Source organism: Carassius carassius, chromosome 38 (assembly GCF_963082965.1).
Source record: "Carassius carassius chromosome 38, fCarCar2.1, whole genome shotgun sequence".
NCBI lineage: Eukaryota > Metazoa > Chordata > Actinopteri > Cypriniformes > Cyprinidae > Carassius > Carassius carassius.
In genome coordinates this window covers 3,622,447-3,650,123 of record NC_081792.1, presented here as the reverse complement: position 1 = coordinate 3,650,123, position 27,677 = coordinate 3,622,447, and the positions used below count along the sequence as shown (strand labels likewise).

The 27,677-nt window shown below is 43.7% G+C and overlaps 11 non-coding genes across 11 annotated transcripts; 8 read left to right on the top strand and 3 right to left on the bottom strand.

The window, feature by feature from the left end:
- Nucleotides 1-323: 323 nt before the first annotated feature.
- trnae-uuc (transfer RNA glutamic acid (anticodon UUC)) lies at nucleotides 324-395 on the top strand. Its single transcript has one exon. It is a non-coding gene; the product is annotated as a tRNA-Glu (tRNA).
- Nucleotides 396-10,502: 10,107 nt separating this feature from the next.
- On the top strand, nucleotides 10,503-10,574 carry trnae-uuc (transfer RNA glutamic acid (anticodon UUC)). The gene has a single exon. It is a non-coding gene; the product is annotated as a tRNA-Glu (tRNA).
- Nucleotides 10,575-11,053: 479 nt separating this feature from the next.
- On the top strand, nucleotides 11,054-11,126 carry trnac-aca (transfer RNA cysteine (anticodon ACA)). Its single transcript has one exon. It is a non-coding gene; the product is annotated as a tRNA-Cys (tRNA).
- An 847-nt stretch (nucleotides 11,127-11,973) lies between these two features.
- On the top strand, nucleotides 11,974-12,045 carry trnae-uuc (transfer RNA glutamic acid (anticodon UUC)). Its single transcript has one exon. It is a non-coding gene; the product is annotated as a tRNA-Glu (tRNA).
- A 211-nt stretch (nucleotides 12,046-12,256) lies between these two features.
- trnae-cuc (transfer RNA glutamic acid (anticodon CUC)) lies at nucleotides 12,257-12,328 on the bottom strand. The gene has a single exon. It is a non-coding gene; the product is annotated as a tRNA-Glu (tRNA).
- Nucleotides 12,329-12,459: 131 nt separating this feature from the next.
- Nucleotides 12,460-12,532, top strand: trnar-acg (transfer RNA arginine (anticodon ACG)). The gene has a single exon. It is a non-coding gene; the product is annotated as a tRNA-Arg (tRNA).
- A 7,706-nt stretch (nucleotides 12,533-20,238) lies between these two features.
- On the top strand, nucleotides 20,239-20,311 carry trnac-aca (transfer RNA cysteine (anticodon ACA)). The gene has a single exon. It is a non-coding gene; the product is annotated as a tRNA-Cys (tRNA).
- Nucleotides 20,312-21,500: 1,189 nt separating this feature from the next.
- trnae-cuc (transfer RNA glutamic acid (anticodon CUC)) lies at nucleotides 21,501-21,572 on the bottom strand. The gene has a single exon. It is a non-coding gene; the product is annotated as a tRNA-Glu (tRNA).
- A 1,263-nt stretch (nucleotides 21,573-22,835) lies between these two features.
- Nucleotides 22,836-22,923, top strand: trnay-gua (transfer RNA tyrosine (anticodon GUA)). The gene is given in 2 exon segments: nucleotides 22,836-22,872; nucleotides 22,888-22,923. It is a non-coding gene; the product is annotated as a tRNA-Tyr (tRNA).
- A 467-nt stretch (nucleotides 22,924-23,390) lies between these two features.
- Nucleotides 23,391-23,462, top strand: trnae-uuc (transfer RNA glutamic acid (anticodon UUC)). Its single transcript has one exon. It is a non-coding gene; the product is annotated as a tRNA-Glu (tRNA).
- Nucleotides 23,463-27,258: 3,796 nt separating this feature from the next.
- Nucleotides 27,259-27,329, bottom strand: trnar-ucu (transfer RNA arginine (anticodon UCU)). Its single transcript has one exon. It is a non-coding gene; the product is annotated as a tRNA-Arg (tRNA).
- Nucleotides 27,330-27,677: the final 348 nt, after the last annotated feature.

The following is a 27,677-nucleotide window of genomic DNA, read 5'->3' as shown; positions in this document are numbered from 1 at the left end:
TTGCATGTGTGTTTTCAAATGGATGACACAAGTATTTTCACCTGGAAAAGAGCTTAATTACCAGTTCGAGGTATCAATTCAGCAATCACAGGAATCTGCCCAAATAAACTGAATTCCCAGGCTGAGTAAAAAAAACAGATCCCTTGATTGCATACAAAACTATATAATTCAGAAAACCATCCTTTTGGATAATTCTTGTTTTGCCAAATTATTATCACATTGTTACAGTCGCAGACCTAAAGCAACAGGCCACTACAAGATCCTGCGCCCACACTGACCACATGAATGGAAAGGGCGCCACTGGCCGGTTTAAGGTGTCCAAATCCCATATGGTCTAGCGGTTAGGATTCCTGGTTTTCACCCAGGCAGCCTGGGTTCGACTCCCGGTATGGGAACGCATGCTCCTTTTTGCTTCCCTCCTCAAAAATCCAGTACATCTTCCTGCACCAGATGTCGAGGTTCTGTCTAACACTTTGCCCCTTCGATAGCTCAGCTGGTAGAGTGGAGGACTGTAGGTTGGAGTGTTGGCAATCCTTAGGTCGCTGGTTCGACTCTGGCTCGAAGGAGGTCTTTTTTTCAAGTGCTCACCATTTTTTTGGTTTGGAGCTGGCTTTCTTGCAGCTGTTAGCAGAGCTTGAATTTGCAGTCCACAATTGGAAGCCAAAAGAGCTTTCCCTGATCGGGAATCGAACACGGGCCGCGGTGGTGAGAGCGCCGAATCCTAACCACTAGACCACCAGGGAGGGGCTGGTGGGTTAATGGGCTGGTGGGCTTACCTCCTGAAAACAAGGTGAGAATAAGCAGACAGCAATGCTTGCCACTTTCACATCTAAAACCAACAACTCTGTAGCAATCAGGAGTCTTTACTATTGGTGGGCCAGTGGTGCAATGGATAACGCGTCTGACTACGGATCAGAAGATTCTAGGTTCGACTCCTGGCTGGCTTGCTCTGTGCTTGTATTTCTCCGGCTTATTTTGTTGTTGTGTTTTTTTTCTCTTCTCCAAAATCCAGAAGAAAAGGCAAATCTTCAGGCATTCTTCTTTTTTTCAAAAAAAGACATATTCTGCACACCCTTTCCGATGTCTAGGGAAGACACGGACATGCTTCGGTATTGCCATTCGTCTCACAAGCATTCCGACAAGCTCGGCGCTTATAGGGGAAATAAACTGCAGGCTGGCAGCCAGTTGATTTTCAAATGCACCATTTCATCGCTACTCTGTAACTGCTTCATTACTTTGAAGGGTATAATGCCATGTGGTTTTGATGTCATGGGCTTGCCATTTTGAAGCCTTATCACTAATTGCCACCTGGACATTTAGAATAAGTTGTAAACTGAGTTAAACTGAAGGAGCGAATAATCAGCAACTTTGCCGATTAAAAGTTGGTCTCACTTTCATTGTTACCCTCACAATGTCATTTTTGTACCTTGACAGAGTGACAATAGGCAGTTTTTCCTCTAGATAGCGGTTGTCGTGTGTGTTTTCAAATGGATGACACAAGTATTTTCACCTGGAAAAGAGCTTAATTACCAGTTCGAGGTATCATTTCAGCAATCGCAGGAATCTGCCCAAATTAACTGAACTCCCGGGGTGAGTAAAAAAAAACAGATCCCTTGAATGCATACAACACTATATAATTCAGAAAACCGTCCTTTTGGATAATTCTTGTTTTGCCAAATTATTATCACATTGTTACAGTCGCAGACCTAAAGCAACAGGCCACTACAAGATCCTGCGCCCACACTGACCACATGTATGGAAAGTGCGCCAGAAACCAATGGCCAGTTTAAGGTTTCCAAATCCCATATGGTCTGGCGCTTAGGATTCCTGGTTTTCACCCAGGCGGCCCAGGTTTGACTCCCGGTATGGGAACGCATGCTCCTTTTTGCTTCCCTCCTCAAAAATCCAGCACATCTTCCTGCACCAGACGTCGAGGTTCTGTCTAACACTTTTCCCCTTCGATAGCTCAGCTGGTAGAGTGGAGGACTGTAGGTTGGAGTGTTGGCAATCCTTAGCTTGCCACTGTCTCATCTAAAACCAACAACTCTGTAGCAAGCAGGGGTCTTTACTAGCGGTGGGCCATTGGCGCAATGGATAATGTGTCTGACTACGGATCAGAAGATTCTAGGTTTGACTCCTGGCTGGCTCGCTCTGTGCTTGTTTTTCTCCAGCTTATTTTGTTGTTGTGTTTTTTTTTTCTTCTCCAAAATCCAGAAGAAAACGCAAATCTTCAGGCATTCTTCTTTTTTTCCAAAAAAGACATATTCTGCACACCCTTTCCGATGTCTAGGGAAGACACGGACATGCTTCGGTATTGTCATTCGTCTCACAAGCACTCCGACAAGCTCGGCGATTAAAGGGGAAATAAACTGCAGGCTGGCAGCCAGTTGATTTTCGAATGAACAATTTCATCGCTACTCTGTAACTGCTTCATTACTTTGAAGGGTGTAATGCCATGTTGTTTTGATGTCACGGGCTTGCCATTTTGAAGCCTTATCAATAATTGCAACCTGGACATTGAGAATAAATTGTAATCTGCATTAAACTGAACGAGCGAATAATCAGCAACTTTGCAGATTAAAAATTGGTCTCACTTTCATTATTAACCTCACAATATGTCAATTTTGTACTTTGACAGACCGATGATAGTCAGATTTTCATCTAGATAACGGTTGCAATGTGTGTTTTCAGATGCATGACACAAGTATTTTCACCTGGACAAGAGCTTAATTACCAGTTCAAGGTATCAATTCAGCAATCACAGGAATCTGCCCAAATAAACTGAACTCCCGGGGTGAGTAAAAAAAACAGATCCCTTGAATGCATACAACACTATATAATTCAGAAAACCGTCCTTATGGATAATTCTTGTTTTGCCAAATTGTTATCACATTGTTACAGTCGCAGACCTAAAGCAACAGGCCACTACAAGATCCTGCGCCCACACTGACCACATGTATGTAAAGTGCGCCAGAAGCCAATGGTCAGTTCAAGGTTTCCAAATTCCATATGGTCTAGCGCTTAGGATTCCTGGTTTTCACCCAGGCGGCCCAGCTTTGACTCCCGGTATGGGAACGCATGCTCCTTTTTGATTCCCTCCTCAAAAATCCAGCACATCTTCCTGCACCAGAAGTGACTTTTTGCCCAGCAGTAGAGCTACAAGACCGTGATATGTCGAGGTTCTGTCTAACACTTTGCCCCTTCGATAGCTCAGCTGGTAGAGCGGAGGACTGTAGGTTGGAGTGTTGGCAATCCTTAGGTTGCTGGCTCGAAGGAGGTCTTTTTTTCAAGTGCTCACCATTTTTTTGGTTTGGAGCTGGCTTTCTCGCAGCTGTTAGCAGAGCTTGAATTCGTAGTCCACAATTGGAAGCCAAAAGAGCTTTCCCTGACCGGGAATCGAACCCGGGCCGCGGCGGTGAGTACAACACTATATACAACACTATATACAGTTTTTTACAATCACTTTGCTACTATTTTCAGAACCTTGATGTCATTTTTCACAACTCTAGACACAAAACTCAAAAGGGTTATCACTTGTAACACAGGCTGTCTAATGTTCAAAACATTGCCTTGCGCATTCAAATCTTTAAAGAAATCTTGCACTTGCACAATCATTGGTTCAAAACACAACTTTACTGTGAAATACCATTGAAACATAACTATAGATCACCCACACACAAGCAACCGATAGTTTCATTGTTCGTACAATCATTAAATATTGTAGAACAAAATAGGTGATACAGGTTTGATTATGGTACTACATGTACAGTAAATACATCTCTGTAAAAGTACTGCAGTAGTAGAGAGAATACTACAGACACAGTGGAATCATTGAACAAAGTTTGTAATATATTGATGCAAAACACTACAGTACTGTACAATTACAACATAGGTTTATTTGAATCAAAGCAAAAATAATTAGCTATGAAATTGAAACCCACCACACCATCTTCTGATATAGCCGCACACATGGTAATGTTAGCCGCACGTTGTCCAGGTACTTGGATGGTTTCCCGCTGGCCAATGAAATTCCGACCTCTCCTCCTTGTCTTGGCCAGATTAAAACCTGCCTCATCCAAATATATGAATTTGTGATGGTCATCATCAGCATCCAGCTCCATCACCCTCTGAAAGTACATTTTAGAAAGAGATTTAGAGATTACTGTACAATGTAGAATTTTTGGGAATGTTTTTACAACAGCCATCTTGAAACAGAACTTACCTGAACATACTCAGTCCTTATTTGCTTCACTCTGTCTGCATTTCTTTCGAAAGGCACACGGTATAGTTGTTTTATAGATACCTGGAGCCTTTTCAGTATGCGTGCAATAGTTGGCAAACTTATGGATCCCACATTGTTGAACATGTCTTCATTGTCCAAGATATGCTGGCGAATTTCTGTAAGGCGAATATCATTTCCGGCCCGAACCAAATCAACCACAGCCTGCTCTTGTTGGTCAGTTAGAAAGTTGCCTCTGCCTCCACTATTCGGCCTGGTCACAAAAGTACTGTCAATCCTGTAAATAGTCTGAAAAGGTGGTACAGTATTTGGGGCCATAGACACAGTGTCTGATGAAGCATTATGATAAAATATTAGGCTACATCCATGGATATTGTAGTCTAATTGGTTCATGCTCCGCGCTAATTGGTGACAATGAATCTCGTTATCTTGAAACGTTCATGATTTACAGTAAACATGGAAGATTGTTTGTGTGTTTCCATACTAAGAGTAATGCAACAGTTACTTATCATTTTGAGCAGTTGTATCAATTGATAGTTAGATCATTGTAAGGAAATGAATAGACACTCATTTGAAATGTAATGTGTGGATTGCCTTTTGAAATAGTAGCACTTTGATGTTAAGTTGTGTCATATTGAACTGGTGATTTTTGTTGAATGAACAAATGATCTAAGTTTTATGTGTATTGTATCCAAGCAATTGAGAAAAGGGTTAGAGTTTTGAAAAATGTGCATTTTGATCATTGGTTGTGAGTTTTGTGTCTAGAGTTGTGAAAAATGAAATCAAGGTTCTGAAAATAGTAACAAAGTGATTGTAAAAAACTGTAATTCAGAAAACCGTACTTTTGGATAATTATTGTTTTGCCAAATTGGACTCAGTTCACTTCGAACGACTCAGCAACAGTGTGGAAAAGTCTAAAGAAGATCACCAATTACAAGACACCACCCCCTAGCACTGTGGAAAATCAACGACTGGCAGACGATCTGAACGAGTTTTACTGCAGGTTTGAAAGAACACCCATCACCTGCCCTGAACGCCTCTCCACACAATCGTTCACACCAATAACAACTCCTGCAACCAACCCTGAATGCCTCTCCACACAACCGTTCACACCATTTTCAGCTCCTGCAACCCATCCTGAACACCTCTCCAATCAAGCACTCTCACCATTCACACCTCCTGCATCCCCCCTCTCCCCCACACCTGCAATACAGATCAGCGAGGATGCGGTGCGCCAGGTCTTCCGGAAGCAGAAAAGGAAAAAAGCACCAGGCCCAGATTGTGTTACACCAGCCTGTCTGAAATCCTGTGCTGACCAGCTGGCCCCCATCTTCACACAGATCTTCAACAGATCGCTGGAGCTGTGCGAAGTCCCTTCATGCTTCAAACGCTCCACCATCATCCCCGTCCCAAAGAAACCCAAAATTACAGGACTAAATGACTACAGGCCTGTGGCTTTAACATCCGTAGTCATGAAGTCATTTAAAAAACTGGTGCTGTCCCACCTGAAGGATATCACTGGACCCTTGCTGGATCCTCTTCAGTTTGCCTACAGAGCAAACAGGTCTGTGGACGACGCAGTAAACATTGGACTGCATTATGTTCTGCAACACCTAGACAGACCGGGAACCTATGTGAGGATCCTGTTTGTGGACTTCAGCTCGGCTTTTAACACGATCATGCCAAACCTTCTCCTGCCCAAACTAACTCAGCTCTCCGTGCCCACCTCCGTCTGTCAGTGGATCAACAGCTTCCTGACAGACAGGCAGCAGCTAGTGAGGCTGGGAAAATACACATCCAGCACCCGTACAATCAGCACCGGAGCTCCCCAGGGGTGCGTTCTCTCCCCACTGCTCTTCTCCCTGTACACTAATGATTGCACATCTAAGGACCCCTCTGTCAAGCTCCTGAAGTTTGCAGATGACACCACACTCATCGGCCTCATTCAGGATGGTGACGAGTCTGCTTACAGGCAGGAGGTTAAAGAGTTGGCTGTCTGGTGCACTCTCAACAACCTGGAGCTTAACACGCTCAAAACAGTGGAGATGATTGTGGACTTCAGGAGAAACCCCCCTGAACTCCCCCCACTCACCATCATGAACAGCACTGTGACTGCAGTGGAGTCCTTCAGGTTCCTGGGCACCACTATCTCTCAGGACCTGAAGTGGGACATTCACATTGACTCCATTGTGAAAAAGGCCCAGCAGAGGTTGTACTTCCTTCGCCAGCTGAGGAAGTTTAACCTGCCACAGGATCTGCTGAAACAGTTCTACTCCACCATCATCGAATCCATCCTCTGCACTTCAGTAACTGTCTGGTTCAGCTCAGCTTCTAAATCTGACCTCAGAAGACTACAGAGGGTAGTCCGGACTGCTGAGCGAATCATCGGCTCAACTCTCCCATCTATTCAAGAACTGTACTTATCCAGAGTGAGCAAAAGGGCTGTTCAAATCACTCTGGACCCCTCACATCCAGCACACTCCCTCTTTGAACTGTTGCCATCTGGTCGACGCTACAGAGCACTGAGCACCAGAACAACCAGACACAGGAACAGTTTATTCCCTCAGGCAATCCATCTTATGAACAGCTGATACACACTGAACACACTACACTTTATATTTATATACACATACACTTAATTTATCTAACACACATACTTAGCAATCATTTTGAGCAGTTGTATCAATTATCATTAACTTATCATTTTGAGCAGTTGTATCAATTGATAGTTAGATCATTGTAAGGAAATGAATAGACACTCATTTGAAATGTAATGTGTGGATTGCCTTTTGAAATAGTAGCACTTTGATGTTAAGTTGTGTCATATTGAACTGGTGATTTTTGTTGAATGAACAAATGATCTAAGTTTTATGTGTATTGTATCCAAGCAATTGAGAAAAGGATTAGAGTTTTGAAAAATGTGCATTTTGATCATTGGTTGTGAGTTTTGTGTCTAGAGTTGTGAAAAATGAAATCAAGGTTCTGAAAATAGTAACAAAGTGATTGTAAAAAACTGTAATTCAGAAAACCGTACTTTTGGATAATTATTGTTTTGCCAAATTGGACTCAGTTCACTTCGAACGACTCAGCAACAGTGTGGAAAAGTCTAAAGAAGATCACCAATTACAAGACACCACCCCCTAGCACTGTGGAAAATCAACGACTGGCAGACGATCTGAACGAGTTTTACTGCAGGTTTGAAAGAACACCCATCACCTGCCCTGAACGCCTCTCCACACAATCGTTCACACCAATAACAACTCCTGCAACCAACCCTGAATGCCTCTCCACACAACCGTTCACACCATTTTCAGCTCCTGCAACCCATCCTGAACACCTCTCCAATCAAGCACTCTCACCATTCACACCTCCTGCATCCCCCCTCTCCCCCACACCTGCAATACAGATCAGCGAGGATGCGGTGCGCCAGGTCTTCCGGAAGCAGAAAAGGAAAAAAGCACCAGGCCCAGATTCTGTTACACCAGCCTGTCTGAAATCCTGTGCTGACCAGCTGGCCCCCATCTTCACACAGATCTTCAACAGATCGCTGGAGCTGTGCGAAGTCCCTTCATGCTTCAAACGCTCCACCATCATCCCCGTCCCAAAGAAACCCAAAATTACAGGACTAAATGACTACAGGCCTGTGGCTTTAACATCCGTAGTCATGAAGTCATTTGAAAAACTGGTGTTGTCCCACCTGAAGGATATCACTGGACCCTTGCTGGATCCTCTTCAGTTTGCCTACAGAGCAAACAGGTCTGTGGACGACGCAGTAAACATTGGACTGCATTATGTTCTGCAACACCTAGACAGACCGGGAACCTATGTGAGGATCCTGTTTGTGGACTTCAGCTCGGCTTTTAACACGATCATGCCAAACCTTCTCCTGCCCAAACTAACTCAGCTCTCCGTGCCCACCTCCGTCTGTCAGTGGATCAACAGCTTCCTGACAGACAGGCAGCAGCTAGTGAGGCTGGGAAAATACACATCCAGCACCCGTACAATCAGCACCGGAGCTCCCCAGGGAGAGCTCCCTCCTTGCTGGCTCGAAGGAGGTCTTTTTTTCAAGTGCTCACCATTTTTTTGGTTTAGAGCTGGCTTTCTCGCAGCTGTTAGCAGAGCTTGAATTCGTAGTCCACAATTGGAAGCCAAAAGAGCTTTCCCTGACCGGGAATCGAACCCGGGCCGCGGCGGTGAGTACAACACTATATACAACACTATATACAGTTTTTTACAATCACTTTGCTACTATTTTCAGAACCTTGATGTCATTTTTCACAACTCTAGACACAAAACTCAAAAGGGTTATCACTTGTAACACAGGCTGTCTAATGTTCAAAACATTGCCTTGCGCATTCAAATCTTTAAAGAAATCTTGCACTTGCACAATCATTGGTTCAAAACACAACTTTACTGTGAAATACCATTGAAACATAACTATAGATCACCCACACACAAGCAACCGATAGTTTCATTGTTCGTACAATCATTAAATATTGTAGAACAAAATAGGTGATACAGGTTTGATTATGGTACTACATGTACAGTAAATACATCTCTGTAAAAGTACTGCAGTAGTAGAGAGAATACTACAGACACAGTGGAATCATTGAACAAAGTTTGTAATATATTGATGCAAAACACTACAGTACTGTACAATTACAACATAGGTTTATTTGAATCAAAGCAAAAATAATTAGCTATGAAATTGAAACCCACCACACCATCTTCTGATATAGCCGCACACATGGTAATGTTAGCCGCACGTTGTCCAGGTACTTGGATGGTTTCCCGCTGGCCAATGAAATTCCGACCTCTCCTCCTTGTCTTGGCCAGATTAAAACCTGCCTCATCCAAATATATGAATTTGTGATGGTCATCATCAGCATCCAGCTCCATCACCCTCTGAAAGTACATTTTAGAAAGAGATTTAGAGATTACTGTACAATGTAGAATTTTTGGGAATGTTTTTACAACAGCCATCTTGAAACAGAACTTACCTGAACATACTCAGTCCTTATTTGCTTCACTCTGTCTGCATTTCTTTCGAAAGGCACACGGTATAGTTGTTTTATAGATACCTGGTGCCTTTTCAGTATGCGTGCAATAGTTGGCAAACTTATGGATCCCACATTGTTGAACATGTCTTCATTGTCCAAGATATGCTGGCGAATTTCTGTAAGGCGAATATCATTTCCGGCCCGAACCAAATCAACCACAGCCTGCTCTTGTTGGTCAGTTAGAAAGTTGCCTCTGCCTCCACTATTTGGCCTGGTCACAAAAGTACTGTCAATCCTGTAAATAGTCTGAAAAGGTGGTACAGTATTTGGGGCCATAGACACAGTGTCTGATGAAGCATTATGATAAAATATTAGGCTACATCCATGGATATTGTAGTCTAATTGGTTCATGCTCCGCGCTAATTGGTGACAATGAATCTCGTTATCTTGAAACGTTCATGATTTACAGTAAACATGGAAGATTGTTTGTGTGTTTCCATACTAAGAGTAATGCAACAGTTACTTATCATTTTGAGCAGTTGTATCAATTGATAGTTAGATCATTGTAAGGAAATGAATAGACACTCATTTGAAATGTGTCTCTCCGACAAGCTCGGCGATTAAAGGGGAAATAAACTGCAGGCTGGCAGCCAGTTGATTTTCGAATGAACAATTTCATGGCTACTCTGTAACTGCTTCATTACTTTGAAGGGTGTAATGCCATGTTGTTTTGATGTCAAGGGCTTGCCATTTTGAAGCCCTATCACTAATTGCCACCTGGACATTGAGAATAAATTGTAATCTGCATTAAACTGAAGGAGCGAATAATCAGCAACTTTGCGGATACAAAATTGGTCTCACTTTCATTATTAACCTCACAATATGTCAATTTTGTACCTTGACAGAGTGACAATAGGCAGTTTTTCCTCTAGATAACGGTTGCATGTGTGTTTTCAAATGGATGACACAAGTATTTTCACCTGGAAAAGAGCTTAATTACCAGTTCGAGGTATCAATTCAGCAATCACAGGAATCTGCCCAAATAAACTGAATTCCCAGGCTGAGTAAAAAAAACAGATCCCTTGAATGCATACAAAACTATATAATTCAGAAAACCATCCTTTTGGATAATTCTTGTTTTGCCAAATTATTATCACATTGTTACAGTCGCAGACCTAAAGCAACAGGCCACTACAAGATCCTGCGCCCACACTGACCACATGAATGGAAAGGGCGCCACTGGCCGGTTTAAGGTGTCCAAATCCCATATGGTCTAGCGGTTAGGATTCCTGGTTTTCACCCAGGCAGCCTGGGTTCGACTCCCGGTATGGGAACGCATGCTCCTTTTTGCTTCCCTCCTCAAAAATCCAGTACATCTTCCTGCACCAGATGTCGAGGTTCTGTCTAACACTTTGCCCCTTCGATAGCTCAGCTGGTAGAGTGGAGGACTGTAGGTTGGAGTGTTGGCAATCCTTAGGTCGCTGGTTCGACTCTGGCTCGAAGGAGGTCTTTTTTTCAAGTGCTCACCATTTTTTTGGTTTGGAGCTGGCTTTCTTGCAGCTGTTAGCAGAGCTTGAATTTGCAGTCCACAAATGGAAGCCAAAAGAGCTTTCCCTGATCGGGAATCGAACACGGGCCGCGGTGGTGAGAGTGCCGAATCCTAACCACTAGACCACCAGGGAGGGGCTGGTGGGTTAATGGGCTGGTGGGCTTACCTCCTGAAAACAAGGTGAGAATAAGCAGACAGCAATGCTTGCCACTTTCACATCTAAAACCAACAACTCTGTAGCAATCAGGAGTCTGTACTATTGGTGGGCCAGTGGCGCAATGGATAGCGCGTCTGACTACAGATCAGAAGATTCTAGGTTCAACTCCTGGCTGGCTCGCTCTGTGCTTGTTTTTCTCCGGCTTATTTTTTTGTTGTGTTTTTTTTCTCTTCTCCAAAATCCAGAAAAAAAGGCAAATCTTCAGGCATTCTTCTTTTTTTCCAAAAAAAAACATATTCTGCACACCCTTTCCGATGTCTAGGGAAGACACAGACATGCTTCGGTATTGCCATTCGTCTCACAAGCACTCCGACAAGCTCGGCGCTTATAGGGGAAATAAACTGCAGGCTGGCAGCCAGTTGATTTTCGAATGAACAATTTCATCGCTACTCTGTAACTGCTTCATTACTTTGAAGGGTATAATGCCATGTGGTTTTGATGTCATGGGCTTGCCATTTTGAAGCCTTATCACTAATTGCCACCTGGACATTTAGAATAAGTTGTAAACTGAGTTAAACTGAAGGAGCGAATAATCAGCAACTTTGCCGATTAAAAGTTGGTCTCACTTTCATTGTTACCCTCACAATATCATTTTTGTACCTTGACAGAGTGACAATAGGCAGTTTTTCCTCTAGATAGCGGTTGCCGTGTGTGTTTTCAAATGGATGACACAAGTATCTTCACCTGGAAAAGAGCTTAATTACCAGTTCGAGGTATCAATTCAGCAATCACAGGAATCTGCCCAAATAAACTGAACTCCCGGGGTGAGTAAAAAAAAACAGATCCCTTGAATGCATACAACACTATATAATTCAGAAAACCGTCCTTTTGGATAATTCTTGTTTTGCCAAATTATTATCAAATTGTTACAGTCGCAGACCTAAAGCAACAGGCCACTACAAGATCCTGCGCCCACACTGACCACATGTATGGAAAGTGCGCCACTGGCCGGTTAAAGGTGTCCAAATCCCATATGGTCTAGCGGTTAGGATTCCTGGTTTTCACCCAGGCGGCCTGGGTTCGTCTCCCGGTATGGGAAAGCATGCTTCTTTTTGCTTCCCTCCTCAAAAATCCAGCACATCTTCCTGCATCAGGTTGGAGTGTTGGCAATCCTTAGGTCGCTGGTTCGACTCCGGCTCGAAGGAAGTCTTTTTTTCAAGTGCTCACCATTTTTTCGGTTTGGAGCTGGATTTCTCGCAGCTGTTAGCAGAGCTTGAATTCGCAGTCCACAATTGGAAGCCAAAAGAGCTTTCCCTGACCAGGAATCGAACCTGGGCCGCGGCGGTGAGAGCGCCGAATCCTAACCACTAGACCACCAGGGAGGGACTGGTGGGCTGGTTGGCTGGTAGGCTTACCTCCTGATAACAAGGTGAGAATAAGCAGACAACAATGCTTGCCACTGTCACATCTAAAACCAACAACTCTGTAGCAATCGGGAGTCTCTACTATTGGTGGGCCAGTGGCGCAATGGATAACGTGTCTGACTACGGATCAGAAGATTCTAGGTTCGACTCCTGGCTGGCTTGCCCTGTGCTTGTTTTTCTCAGGCTTATTTTGTTGTTGTTTTTTTTTCTTCTCCAAAATCTAGAAGTAAAGGCAAATCTCCAGGCATTCTTCTTTTTTTCCAAAAAAAAACATATTCTGCACACCCATTCTGATGTCTAGGGGAGACACGGACATGCTTCGGTATTGCCATTCGTATGTCAATTTTGGACCTTGACAGACCGACGATAGACAGTTTTTCATCCAGATGACGGTTGCAATGTGTGTTTTCAGATGCATGACACAAGTATTTTCACCTGGACAAGAGCTTAATTACCAGTTCAAGGTATCAATTCAGCAATCACAGGACTCTGGCCAAAAAACTGAACCCCCGGGCTGAGTCAACAAACATGCCCCTTGAATTCATGTAACACCATTTATTTCTGTAAACCACACTGGCCAGATTTAATGAAAGTGGCCCACAAGCTTCTGCCCAGTTAAAGCTGGCCAGTTCCATGTGGTCTAGCAGTTAGGATTCCTGGATTTCTCCCATGCAGCCAGGGGTCGACTCCCGTGATGGGAAAGCTTGATCTTTTTTGCTTCTCTCCTCAAAAAGCCAGCACATCTTCCTGCACCAGAAGTGACTTTTTGGACAGCAGTAGAGCTACAGAACCCTGATAGATTGAGGTTCCGATTTCTATGGGGAGTCGCGTAACATGCTTCGGTATTGCCATTCATCACACAAGCACTCCGACAAGCTCGGCGATTAAAGGGGAAATAAACTGCAGGCTGGCAGCCAGTTGATTTTCGAATGAACAATTTCATTGCTACTATGTAACTGCTTCATTACTTTGAAGGGTGTAATGCCATGTTGTTTTGATGTCACGGGCTTGCCATTTTGAAGCCTTATCACTAATTGCCACCTGGACATTGAGAATAAATTGTAATCTGCATTAAACTGAACGAGCGAATAATCAGCAATTTTGTGGATAAAAAATTGGTCTCACTTTCATTATTAGCCTCAAAATATGTCAATTTTGTACCTTGACAGACCGATGATAGGCAGATTTTCATCTAGATAACGGTTGCAATCTGTGTTTTCAGATGCATGACACAAGTATTTTCACTTGGACAAGAGCTTAATTACCAGTTCAAGGTATCAACTCAGCAATCATAGGAATCTGCCCAAAAAAACTGAACCCTCGGGGTGAGTAAAAAAAAAAAACAGATCCCTTGAATGCATACAACACTATATAATTCAGAAAACCGTCCTTTTGGATAATTCTTGTTTTGCCAAATTATTATCACATTGTTACAGTCGCAGACCTAAAGCAACAGGCCACTACAAGATCCTGCGCCCACACTGACCACATGTATGGAAAGTGCGCCAATGGCCAGTTTAAGGTGTCCAAATCCCATATGGTCTAGCGGTTAGGATTCCTGGTTTTCACACAGGCGGCCCGGGTTTGACTCCCGGTATGGGAACGTATGCTCCTTTTTGCTTCCCTCCTCAAAAATCCAGTACATCTTCCTGCACCAGATGTCGAGGTTCTGTCTAAAACTTCGCCCCTTCGTTAGCTCAGCTGGTAGAGTGGAGGACTGTAGGTTGGAGTGTTGGCAGTCCTTAGGTCGCTGGTTCGACTCTGGCTCGAAGGAGGTCTTTTTTTCAAGTGCTCACCATTTTTTTGGTTTGGAGCTGGCTTTCTTGCAGCTGTTAGCAGAGCTTGAATTTGCAGTCCACAATTGGAAGCCAAAAGAGCTTTCCCTGATCGGGAATCGAACACGGGCCGCGGTGGTGAGAGCGCCGAATCCTAACCACTAGACCACCAGGGAGGGGCTGGTGGGTTAATGGGCTGGTGGGCTTACCTCCTGAAAACAAGGTGAGAATAAGCAGACAGCAATGCTTGCCACTTTCACATCTAAAACCAACAACTCTGTAGCAATCAGGAGTCTTTACTATTGGTGGGCCAGTGGTGCAATGGATAACGCGTCTGACTACGGATCAGAAGATTCTAGGTTCGACTCCTGGCTGGCTTGCTCTGTGCTTGTATTTCTCCGGCTTATTTTGTTGTTCTGTTTTTTTTCTCTTCTCCAAAATCCAGAAGAAAAGGCAAATCTTCAGGCATTCTTCTTTTTTTCAAAAAAAGACATATTCTGCACACCCTTTCCGATGTCTAGGGAAGACACGGACATGCTTCGGTATTGCCATTCGTCTCACAAGCATTCCGACAAGCTCGGCGCTTATAGGGGAAATAAACTGCAGGCTGGCAGCCAGTTGATTTTCAAATGCACCATTTCATCGCTACTCTGTAACTGCTTCATTACTTTGAAGGGTATAATGCCATGTGGTTTTGATGTCATGGGCTTGCCATTTTGAAGCCTTATCACTAATTGCCACCTGGACATTTAGAATAAGTTGTAAACTGAGTTAAACTGAAGGAGCGAATAATCAGCAACTTTGCCGATTAAAAGTTGGTCTCACTTTCATTGTTACCCTCACAATGTCATTTTTGTACCTTGACAGAGTGACAATAGGCAGTTTTTCCTCTAGATAGCGGTTGTCGTGTGTGTTTTCAAATGGATGACACAAGTATTTTCACCTGGAAAAGAGCTTAATTACCAGTTCGAGGTATCATTTCAGCAATCGCAGGAATCTGCCCAAATTAACTGAACTCCCGGGGTGAGTAAAAAAAAACAGATCCCTTGAATGCATACAACACTATATAATTCAGAAAACCGTCCTTTTGGATAATTCTTGTTTTGCCAAATTATTATCACATTGTTACAGTCGCAGACCTAAAGCAACAGGCCACTACAAGATCCTGCGCCCACACTGACCACATGTATGGAAAGTGCGCCAGAAACCAATGGCCAGTTTAAGGTTTCCAAATCCCATATGGTCTGGCGCTTAGGATTCCTGGTTTTCACCCAGGCGGCCCAGGTTTGACTCCCGGTATGGGAACGCATGCTCCTTTTTGCTTCCCTCCTCAAAAATCCAGCACATCTTCCTGCACCAGACGTCGAGGTTCTGTCTAACACTTTTCCCCTTCGATAGCTCAGCTGGTAGAGTGGAGGACTGTAGGTTGGAGTGTTGGCAATCCTTAGCTTGCCACTGTCTCATCTAAAACCAACAACTCTGTAGCAAGCAGGGGTCTTTACTAGCGGTGGGCCATTGGCGCAATGGATAATGTGTCTGACTACGTATCAGAAGATTCTAGGTTTGACTCCTGGCTGGCTCGCTCTGTGCTTGTTTTTCTCCAGCTTATTTTGTTGTTGTGTTTTTTTTTTCTTCTCCAAAATCCAGAAGAAAACGCAAATCTTCAGGCATTCTTCTTTTTTTCCAAAAAAGACATATTCTGCACACCCTTTCCGATGTCTAGGGAAGACACGGACATGCTTCGGTATTGTCATTCGTCTCACAAGCACTCCGACAAGCTCGGCGATTAAAGGGGAAATAAACTGCAGGCTGGCAGCCAGTTGATTTTCGAATGAACAATTTCATCGCTACTCTGTAACTGCTTCATTACTTTGAAGGGTGTAATGCCATGTTGTTTTGATGTCACGGGCTTGCCATTTTGAAGCCTTATCAATAATTGCAACCTGGACATTGAGAATAAATTGTAATCTGCATTAAACTGAACGAGCGAATAATCAGCAACTTTGCAGATTAAAAATTGGTCTCACTTTCATTATTAACCTCACAATATGTCAATTTTGTACTTTGACAGACCGATGATAGTCAGATTTTCATCTAGATAACGGTTGCAATGTGTGTTTTCAGATGCATGACACAAGTATTTTCACCTGGACAAGAGCTTAATTACCAGTTCAAGGTATCAATTCAGCAATCACAGGAATCTGCCCAAATAAACTGAACTCCCGGGGTGAGTAAAAAAAACAGATCCCTTGAATGCATACAACACTATATAATTCAGAAAACCGTCCTTATGGATAATTCTTGTTTTGCCAAATTGTTATCACATTGTTACAGTCGCAGACCTAAAGCAACAGGCCACTACAAGATCCTGCGCCCACACTGACCACATGTATGTAAAGTGCGCCAGAAGCCAATGGTCAGTTCAAGGTTTCCAAATTCCATATGGTCTAGCGCTTAGGATTCCTGGTTTTCACCCAGGCGGCCCAGCTTTGACTCCCGGTATGGGAATGCATGCTCCTTTTTGATTCCCTCCTCAAAAATCCAGCACATCTTCCTGCACCAGAAGTGACTTTTTGCCCAGCAGTAGAGCTACAAGACCGTGATATGTCGAGGTTCTGTCTAACACTTTGCCCCTTCGATAGCTCAGCTGGTAGAGCGGAGGACTGTAGGTTGGAGTGTTGGCAATCCTTAGGTTGCTGGCTCGAAGGAGGTCTTTTTTTCAAGTGCTCACCATTTTTTTGGTTTGGAGCTGGCTTTCTCGCAGCTGTTAGCAGAGCTTGAATTCGTAGTCCACAATTGGAAGCCAAAAGAGCTTTCCCTGACCGGGAATCGAACCCGGGCCGCGGCGGTGAGTACAACACTATATACAACACTATATACAGTTTTTTACAATCACTTTGCTACTATTTTCAGAACCTTGATGTCATTTTTCACAACTCTAGACACAAAACTCAAAAGGGTTATCACTTGTAACACAGGCTGTCTAATGTTCAAAACATTGCCTTGCGCATTCAAATCTTTAAAGAAATCTTGCACTTGCACAATCATTGGTTCAAAACACAACTTTACTGTGAAATACCATTGAAACATAACTATAGATCACCCACACACAAGCAACCGATAGTTTCATTGTTCGTACAATCATTAAATATTGTAGAACAAAATAGGTGATACAGGTTTGATTATGGTACTACATGTACAGTAAATACATCTCTGTAAAAGTACTGCAGTAGTAGAGAGAATACTACAGACACAGTGGAATCATTGAACAAAGTTTGTAATATATTGATGCAAAACACTACAGTACTGTACAATTACAACATAGGTTTATTTGAATCAAAGCAAAAATAATTAGCTATGAAATTGAAACCCACCACACCATCTTCTGATATAGCCGCACACATGGTAATGTTAGCCGCACGTTGTCCAGGTACTTGGATGGTTTCCCGCTGGCCAATGAAATTCCGACCTCTCCTCCTTGTCTTGGCCAGATTAAAACCTGCCTCATCCAAATATATGAATTTGTGATGGTCATCATCAGCATCCAGCTCCATCACCCTCTGAAAGTACATTTTAGAAAGAGATTTAGAGATTACTGTACAATGTAGAATTTTTGGGAATGTTTTTACAACAGCCATCTTGAAACAGAACTTACCTGAACATACTCAGTCCTTATTTGCTTCACTCTGTCTGCATTTCTTTCGAAAGGCACACGGTATAGTTGTTTTATAGATACCTGGAGCCTTTTCAGTATGCGTGCAATAGTTGGCAAACTTATGGATCCCACATTGTTGAACATGTCTTCATTGTCCAAGATATGCTGGCGAATTTCTGTAAGGCGAATATCATTTCCGGCCCGAACCAAATCAACCACAGCCTGCTCTTGTTGGTCAGTTAGAAAGTTGCCTCTGCCTCCACTATTCGGCCTGGTCACAAAAGTACTGTCAATCCTGTAAATAGTCTGAAAAGGTGGTACAGTATTTGGGGCCATAGACACAGTGTCTGATGAAGCATTATGATAAAATATTAGGCTACATCCATGGATATTGTAGTCTAATTGGTTCATGCTCCGCGCTAATTGGTGACAATGAATCTCGTTATCTTGAAACGTTCATGATTTACAGTAAACATGGAAGATTGTTTGTGTGTTTCCATACTAAGAGTAATGCAACAGTTACTTATCATTTTGAGCAGTTGTATCAATTGATAGTTAGATCATTGTAAGGAAATGAATAGACACTCATTTGAAATGTAATGTGTGGATTGCCTTTTGAAATAGTAGCACTTTGATGTTAAGTTGTGTCATATTGAACTGGTGATTTTTGTTGAATGAACAAATGATCTAAGTTTTATGTGTATTGTATCCAAGCAATTGAGAAAAGGGTTAGAGTTTTGAAAAATGTGCATTTTGATCATTGGTTGTGAGTTTTGTGTCTAGAGTTGTGAAAAATGAAATCAAGGTTCTGAAAATAGTAACAAAGTGATTGTAAAAAACTGTAATTCAGAAAACCGTACTTTTGGATAATTATTGTTTTGCCAAATTGGACTCAGTTCACTTCGAACGACTCAGCAACAGTGTGGAAAAGTCTAAAGAAGATCACCAATTACAAGACACCACCCCCTAGCACTGTGGAAAATCAACGACTGGCAGACGATCTGAACGAGGTTTACTGCAGGTTTGAAAGAACACCCATCACCTGCCCTGAACGCCTCTCCACACAATCGTTCACACCAATAACAACTCCTGCAACCAACCCTGAATGCCTCTCCACACAACCGTTCACACCATTTTCAGCTCCTGCAACCCATCCTGAACACCTCTCCAATCAAGCACTCTCACCATTCACACCTCCTGCATCCCCCCTCTCCCCCACACCTGCAATACAGATCAGCGAGGATGCGGTGCGCCAGGTCTTCCGGAAGCAGAAAAGGAAAAAAGCACCAGGCCCAGATTGTGTTACACCAGCCTGTCTGAAATCCTGTGCTGACCAGCTGGCCCCCATCTTCACACAGATCTTCAACAGATCGCTGGAGCTGTGCGAAGTCCCTTCATGCTTCAAACGCTCCACCATCATCCCCGTCCCAAAGAAACCCAAAATTACAGGACTAAATGACTACAGGCCTGTGGCTTTAACATCCGTAGTCATGAAGTCATTTGAAAAACTGGTGCTGTCCCACCTGAAGGACATCACTGGACCCTTGCTGGATCCTCTTCAGTTTGCCTACAGAGCAAACAGGTCTGTGGACGACGCAGTAAACATGGGACTGCATTATGTTCTGCAACACCTAGACAGACCGGGAACCTATGTGAGGATCCTGTTTGTGGACTTCAGCTCGGCTTTTAACACGATCATGCCAAACCTCCTCCTGCCCAAACTAACTCAGCTCTCCGTGCCCACCTCCGTCTGTCAGTGGATCAACAGCTTCCTGACAGACAGTCAGCAGCTAGTGAGGCTGGGAAAATACACATCCAGCACCCATACAATCAGCACCGGAGCTCCCCAGGGGTGCGTTCTCTCCCCACTGCTCTTCTCCCTGTACACTAATGATTGCACATCTAAGGACCCCTCTGTCAAGCTCCTGAAGTTTGCAGATGACACCACACTCATCGGCCTCATTCATGCTCCTTTTTGCTTCCCTCCTCAAAAATCCAGTACATCTTCCTGCACCAGATGTCGAGGTTCTGTTTAACACTTTGCCCCTTCGATAGCTCAGCTGGTAGAGTGGAGGACTGTAGGTTGGAGTGTTGGCAATCCTTAGGTCGCTGGTTTGACTCTGGCTAGAAGGAGGTCTTTTTTTCAAGTGCTCACCATTTTTTTGGTTTGGAGCTGGCTTTCTTGCAGCTGTTAGCAGAGCTTGAATTTGCAGTCCACAATTCGAAGCCAAAAGAGCTTTCCCTGATCGGGAATCGAACACGGGCCGCGGTGGTGAGAGCGCCGAATCCTAAACACTAGACCACCAGGGAGGGGCTGGTGGGTTAATGGGCTGGTGGGCTTACCTCCTGAAAACAAGGTGAGAATAAGCAGACAGCAATGCTTTCCACTTTCACATCTAAAACCAACAACTCTGTAGCAATCAGGAGTCTTTACTAGTGGGCCAGTGGCGCAATGGATAATGTGTCTGACTACAGATCAGAAGATTCTAGGTTCGACTCCTGGCTGGCTCGCTCTGTGCTTGTTTTTCTCCGGCTTATTTTGTTGTTGTGTTTTTTTTCTCTTCTCCAAAATCCAGAAGAAAAGGCAAATCTTCAGGCATTCTTCTTTTTTTCAAAAAAAGACATATTCTGCACACCCTTTCCGATGTCTAGGGAAGACACGGACATGCTTCGGTATTGCCATTCGTCTCACAAGCATTCCGACAAGCTCGGCGCTTATAGGGGGAATAAACTGCAGGCTGGCAGCCAGTTGATTTTCGAATGAACAATTTCATCGCTACTCTGTAACTGCTTCATTACTTTGAAGGGTATAATGCCATGTGGTTTTGATGTCATGGGCTTGCCATTTTGAAGCCTTATCACTAATTGCCACCTGGACATTTAGAATAAGTTGTAAACTGAGTTAAACTGAAGGAGCGAATAATCAGCAACTTTGCCGATTAAAAGTTGGTCTCACTTTCATTGTTACCCTCACAATGTCATTTTTGTACCTTGACAGAGTGACAATAGGCAGTTTTTCCTCTAGATAGCGGTTGTCGTGTGTGTTTTCAAATGGATGACACAAGTATTTTCACCTGGAAAAGAGCTTAATTACCAGTTCGAGGTATCAATTCAGCAATCACAGGAATCTGCCCAAATAAACTGAACTCCCGGGGTGAGTAAAAAAAACAGATCCCTTGAATGCATACAACACTATATAATTCAGAAAACCGTCCTTTTGGATAATTCTTGTTTTGCCAAATTATTATCACATTGTTACAGTCGCAGACCTAAAGCAACAGGCCACTACAAGATCCTGCGCCCACACTGACCACTTGTATGGAAAGTGCGCCAGAAGCCAATGGCCAGTTTAAGGTTTCCAAATCCCATATGGTCTGGCGCTTAGGATTCCTGGTTTTCACCCAGGCGGCCCAGGTTTGACTCCCGGTATGGGAACGCATGCTCCTTTTTGATTCCCTCCTCAAAAATCCAGCACATCTTCCTGCACCAGATGTCGAGGTTCTGTCTAACACTTTGCCCCTTTGATAGCTCAGCTGGTAGAGCGGAGGACTGTAGGTTGGAGTGTTGGCAATTCTTAGGTCGCTGGTTCGACGGAGGTCATTTTTTCAAGTGCTCACCATTTTTTTGGTTTGGAGCTGGCTTTCTCGCAGCTGTTAGCAGAGCTAGAATTCGCAGTCCACAATTGGAAGCCAAAAGAGCTTTCCCTGACCGGGAATCGAACCCAGGCGGCAGCAGTGAGAGAGCCGAATCCTAACCACTAGACCACCAGGGAGGGGTTGGAGGGGTTGGAGGGGTTGGTGGGTTGGTGGGCTTACCTCCTGAAAACAAGGTGAGAATAAGCAGACAGCAATGCTTGCCACTGTCTCATCTAAAACCAACAACTCTGTAGCAATCAGGGGTCTTTACTATTGGTGGGCCAGTGGCGCAATGGATAACGTGTCTGACTACGGATCAGAAGATTCTAGGTTTGACTCCAGGCTGGCTCGCTCTGTGTTTGTTTTTCTCCAGCTTATTTTGTTGTTGTGTTTTTTTTCTCTTCTCCAAAATCCAGAAGAAAAGGCAAATCTTCAGGCATTCTTCTTTTTTTCCAAAAAAGACATATTCTGCACACCCTTTTCGATGTCTAGGGAAGACACGGACATGCTTCGGTATTGCCATTCGTCTCACAAGCACTCCGACAAGCTCGGCGATTATAGGGGAAATAATCTGCAGGCTGGCAGCCAGTTGATTTTCGAATGAACAATTTCATCGCTACTCTGTAACTGCTTCATTACTTTAAAGGGTATAATGCCATGTGGTTTTGATGTAATGGGCTTGCCATTTTGAAACCTTATCACTAATTGTCACCTGGACATTTAGAATAAGTTGTAAACAGAGTTAAACTGAAGGAGCGAATAATCAGCAACTTTGCCGATTACAAATTGGTCTCACTTTCATTGTTACCCTCACAATGTCATTTTTGTATCTTGACAGAGTGACAATAGGCAGTTTTTCCTCTAGATAACGGTTGCTGTGTGTGTTTTCAAATGGATGACACAAGTATTTTCACCTGGAAAAGAGCTTAATTACCAGTTTGAGGTATCAGTTCAGCAATCACAGGAATCTGCCCAAATAAACTGAACTCCCGGGGTGAGTAAAAAAAAACAGATCCCTTGAATGCATACAACACTTTATAATTCAGAAAACCGTCCTTTTGGATAATTCTTGTTTTGCCAAATTATTATCACATTGTTACAGTCGCAGACCTAAAGGAACAGGCCACTACAAGATCCTGCGCCCACACTGACCACATGTATGGAAAGTGCGCCAGAAGCCAATGGCCAGTTTAAGGTTTCCAAATCCCATATGGTCTAGCGCTTAGGATTCCTGGATTTCACCCAGGCGGCCCAGTTTTGACTCCCGGTATGGGAACGCATGCTCCTTTTTGATTCCCTCCTCAAAAATCCAGCACATCTTCCTGCACCAGAAGGGACTTTTTGGCCAGCAGTAGAGCTACAAGACCGTGATATGTCGAGGTTCTGTCTAACACTTTGCCCCTTTGATAGCTCAGCTGGTAGAGTGGAGGACTGTAGGTTGGAGTGTTGGCAATCCTTAGGTCGCTGGTTCGACTCCGGCTCGAAGGAGGTCTTTTTTTCAAGTGCTCACCATTTTTTTGATTTGGAGCTGGCCTTCTCGCAGCTGTTAGCAGAGCTAGAATTCGCAGTCCACAATTGGAAGCCAAAAGAGCTTTCCCTGACCGGGAAACAAACCCGGGCCGCGGCGGTGAGAGCGCTGAATCCTAACCACTAGACCACCAGGGAGGCCAGTGGCGCAATGGATAACGCGTCTGACTACGGATCAGAAGATTCTAGGTTCACTGGAATCTGCCCAAAAAAACTGAACCCCCGGGGTGAGTAAAAAAACAGATCCCTTGAATGCATACAACACTATATAAATCAGAAAACCGTCCTTTTGGATAATTCTTGTTTTGCCAAATTATTATCACATTGTTACAGTCGCAGACCTAAAGCAACAGGCCACTACAAGATCCTGCGCCCACACTGACCACATGTATGGAAAGTGCGCCAATGGCCGGTTTAAGGTGTCCAAATCCCATATGGTCTAGTGGTTAGGATTCCTGGTTTTCACCCAGGGGGCCTGGGTTCGACTCCCGGTATGGGAACGCATGCTCATTTTTGCTTCCCTCCTCAAAAATCCAGCATATCTTCCTGCACCAGACGTCGAGGTTCTGTCTAACACTTTGCCCCTTCGATAGCTCAGCTGGTAGAGTGGAGGACTGTGGGTTGGAGTGTTGGCAATCCTTAGCTTGCCACTGTCTCATCTAAAACCAACAACTCTGTAGCAATCAGGGGTCTTTACTAGCGGTGGGCCATTGGCGCAATGGATAATGTGTCTGACTACGGATCAGAAGATTCTAGGTTTGACTCCTGGCTGGCTCGCTCTGTGCTTGTTTTTCTCCAGCTTATTTTGTTGTTGTGTTTTTTCTTCTTCTCCAAAATCCAGAAGAAAAGGCAAATCTTCGGGCATTCTTCTTTTTTTCCAAAAAAGACATATTCTGCACAACCTTTCCGATGTCTAGGGAAGACACGGACATGCTTCTGTATTGTCATTCGTCTCACAAGCACTCCGACAAGCTCGGCGATTAAAGGGGAAATAAACTGCAGGCTGGCAGCCAGTTGATTTTCGAATGAACAATTTCATCGCTACTCTGTAACTGCTTCATTACTTTGAAGGGTGTAATGCCATGTTGTTTTGATGTCACGGGCTTGCCATTTTGAAGCCTTATCACTAATTGCCACCTGGACATTGAGAATAAATTGTAATCTGCATTAAACTGAACGAGCGAATAATCAGCAACTTTGCAGATTAAAAATTGGTCTCACTTTCATTATTAACCTCACAATATGTCAATTTTGTACTTTGACAGACCGATGATAGTCAGATTTTCATCTAGATAACGGTTGCAATGTGTGTTTTCAGATGCATGACACAAGTATTTTCACCTGGACAAGAGCTTAAATACCAGTTCAAGGTATCAATTCAGCAATCACAGGAATCTGCCCAAATAAACTGAACTCCCGGGGTGAGTAAAAAAAACAGATCCCTTGAATGCATACAACACTATATAATTCAGAAAACCATCCTTATGGATAATTCTTGTTTTGCCAAATGATTATCACATTGTTACAGTCGCAGACTTAAAGCAACAGGCCACTACAAGATCCTGCGCCCACACTGACCACATGTATGGAAAGTGCGCCAGAAGCCAATGGCCAGTTTAAGGTTTCCAAATTCCATATGGTCTAGCGCTTAGGATTCCTGGATTTCACCCAGGCGGCCCAGTTTTGACTCCCGGTATGGGAACGCATGCTCCTTTTTGATTCCCTCCTCAAAAATCCAGCACATCTTCCTGCACCAGAAGTGACTTTTTGGCCAGCAGTAAAGCTACAGGACCGTGATATATCGAGGTTCTGTCTAACACTTTGCCCCTTCGATAGCTCAGCTGGTAGAGCGGAGGACTGTAGGTTGGAGTGTTGGCAATCCTTAGGTCGCTGGTCGAATGTGTTTTTTTTTCTCTTCTCCAAAATCCAGAAGAAAAGGCAAATCTTCAGGCATTCTTCTTTTTTTCTAAAAAAGACATATTCTGCACACCCTTTCCGATGTCTAGGGAAGACACGGACATGCTTCGGTATTGTCATTCGTCTCACAAGCACTCCGACAACCTCGGCGATTAAAGGGGAAATAAACTGCAGGCTGGCAGCCAGTTGATTTTTGAATGAACAATTTCATCGCTACTCTGTAACTGCTTCATTACTTTGAAGGGTGTAATGCCATGTGGTTTTGATGTCACGGGCTTGCCATTTTGAAGCCTTATCACTAATTGCCACCTGGAGATTGAGAATAAATTGTAATCTGCAATTAACTGAACGAGCGAATAATCAGCAACTTTGCGGATAAAAAATTCGTCTCACTTTCATTATTAACCTCACAATATATCAATTTTGTACCTTGACAGACCGACAATAGGCAGTTTTTCATCTAGATAATGGTTGCAATGTGTGTTTTCAGATGCAAGACAAAAGTATTTTCACCTGGACAAGAGCTTAATTACCAGTTCAAGGTATCAATCCAGCAATCACAGGAATCTGGCCAAATAAATTGAACCCCCGGGGTGAGTAAAAAAAAAAACAGCAATACCGAAGCATGTTACGCTTACAGAAGTGACTTTTTTGGCCAGCAGTAAAGCTACAGGACCGTGATATGTCGAGGTTCTGTCTAGCAGTTTGTCCCTTCGATAGCTCAGCTGGTAGAGCGGAGCACTTTAGGTTGGAGTGTTGGCAATCCTTAGGTCGCTGGTTCGATTTTGGCTCGAAGGAGGTCTTTTTTTCAAGTGCTCACCATTTTTTGGTTTGGACCTGGCTTTCTAACAGCTGTAAGCAGAGCTTTAATTCACAAACCACAATTGGAAGCCAAAAGAGCTTTTCCGGGGGTTCGACTCCGGCTCGAAGGAGGTCTTTTTTTCAAGTGCTCACCATTTTTTGGTTTAGTAGCTGGCTTTCTAACAGCTGTAAGCAGAGCTTTAATTCACAATCCAAATTTGGAAGTCAAAAGAGCTTTCCCTGACCGGGAATCGAACCCGGGCCTCTGCGTGAGAGCGCCAAATCCTAACCACTAGACCACCAGGGAGGGGCTGGTGGGCTTACCTCCTGATAACAAGGTGATAATAAGCAGACAGCAATGCTTGCCACTGTCTCATCTAAAACCAACAAGTCTGTAGCAATCAGGGGTCTTTACTATCGGTGGGCCAGTGGCGCAATGGATAGCGCTATGGATCTGACTATGGATCAGAAGATTCTAGGTTTGACTCCTGGCTGGCTCGCTCTGTGCTTGTTTTTCTCCGGCTTATTTTTTTGTTGTGTGTTTTTTCTCTTCTCCAAAATCCAGGAGAAAGGGCAAATCTTCAGGCATTCTTCTTTTTTTCCAAAAAAGACATATTCTGCACACCCTTTCCGATGTCTAGGGAAGACACGGACATGCTTCGGTATTGTCATTCGTCTCACAAGCACTCGGCTTTTAAAGGGGAAATAAACTGCAGGCTGGCAGCCAGTTGATCTTTGAATGAACAATTTCATTGCTACTCTGTAACTGCTTCATTACTTTGAAGGGTGTAATGCCATGTTGTTTTGATGTCACAGGCTTGCCATTTTGAAGCCTTATCACTAATTGCCACCTGGACATTGAGAATAAATTGTAATCTGCATTAAACTGAACGAGCAAATAATCAGCAACTTTGCGGATAAAAAATTGGTCTCACTTTCATTATTAACCTCACAAAATGTCAATTTTGTACCTTGACAGACCGATGATAGGCAGATTTTCATCTAGATAACGGTTGCAATGTGTGTTTTCAGATGCATGACACAAGTTATTTCACCTGGACAAGAGCTTAATTACCAGTTCAAGGTATCAATTCAGCAATCACAGGAATCTGCCAAAAAAGCTGACCCCCCGGGGTGAGTAAAAAAAAAAACAGCAATACCGAAGCATGTTACGCTTACAGAAGTGACTTTTTTGGCCAGCAGTAGAGCTACAGGACCGTGATATGTCGAGGTTCTGTCTAGCAGTTTGTCCCTTCGATAGCTCAGCTGGTAGAGCGGAGCACTTTAGGTTGGAGTGTTGGCAATCCTTAGGTCGCTGGTTCGATTTTGGCTCGAAGGAGGTCTTTTTTTCAAGTGCTCACCATTTTTTGGTTTGGACCTGGCTTTCTAACAGCTGTAAGCAGAGCTTTAATTCACAATCCACAATTGGAAGCCATAAGAGCTTTTCCGGGGGTTCGACTCCGGCTCGAAGGAGGTCTTTTTTTCAAGTGCTCACCATTTTTTGGTTTAGTAGCTGGCTTTCTAACAGCTGTAAGCAGAGCTTTAATTCACAATCCAAATTTGGAAGCCAAAAGAGCTTTCCCTGACCGGGAATCGAACCCGGGCCTCTGCGTGAGAGCACCAAATCCTAACCACTAGACCACCAGGGAGGGGCTGGTGGGCTTACCTCCTGATAACAAGGTGATAATAAGCAGACAGCAATGCTTGCCACTGTCTCATCTAAAACCAACAAGTCTGTAGCAATCAGGGGTCTTTACTATCAGTGGGCCAGTGGCGCAATGGATAGCGCTAGGGATCTGACTATGGATCAGAAGATTCTAGGTTTGACTCCTGGCTGGCTCGCTCTGTGCTTGTTTTTCTCCGGCTTATTTTTTTGTTGTGTGTTTTTTCTCTTCTCCAAAATCCAGGAGAAAGGGCAAATCTTCAGGCATTCTTCTTTTTTTCCAAAAAAGACATATTCTGCACACCCTTTCCGATGTCTAGGGAAGACACGGACA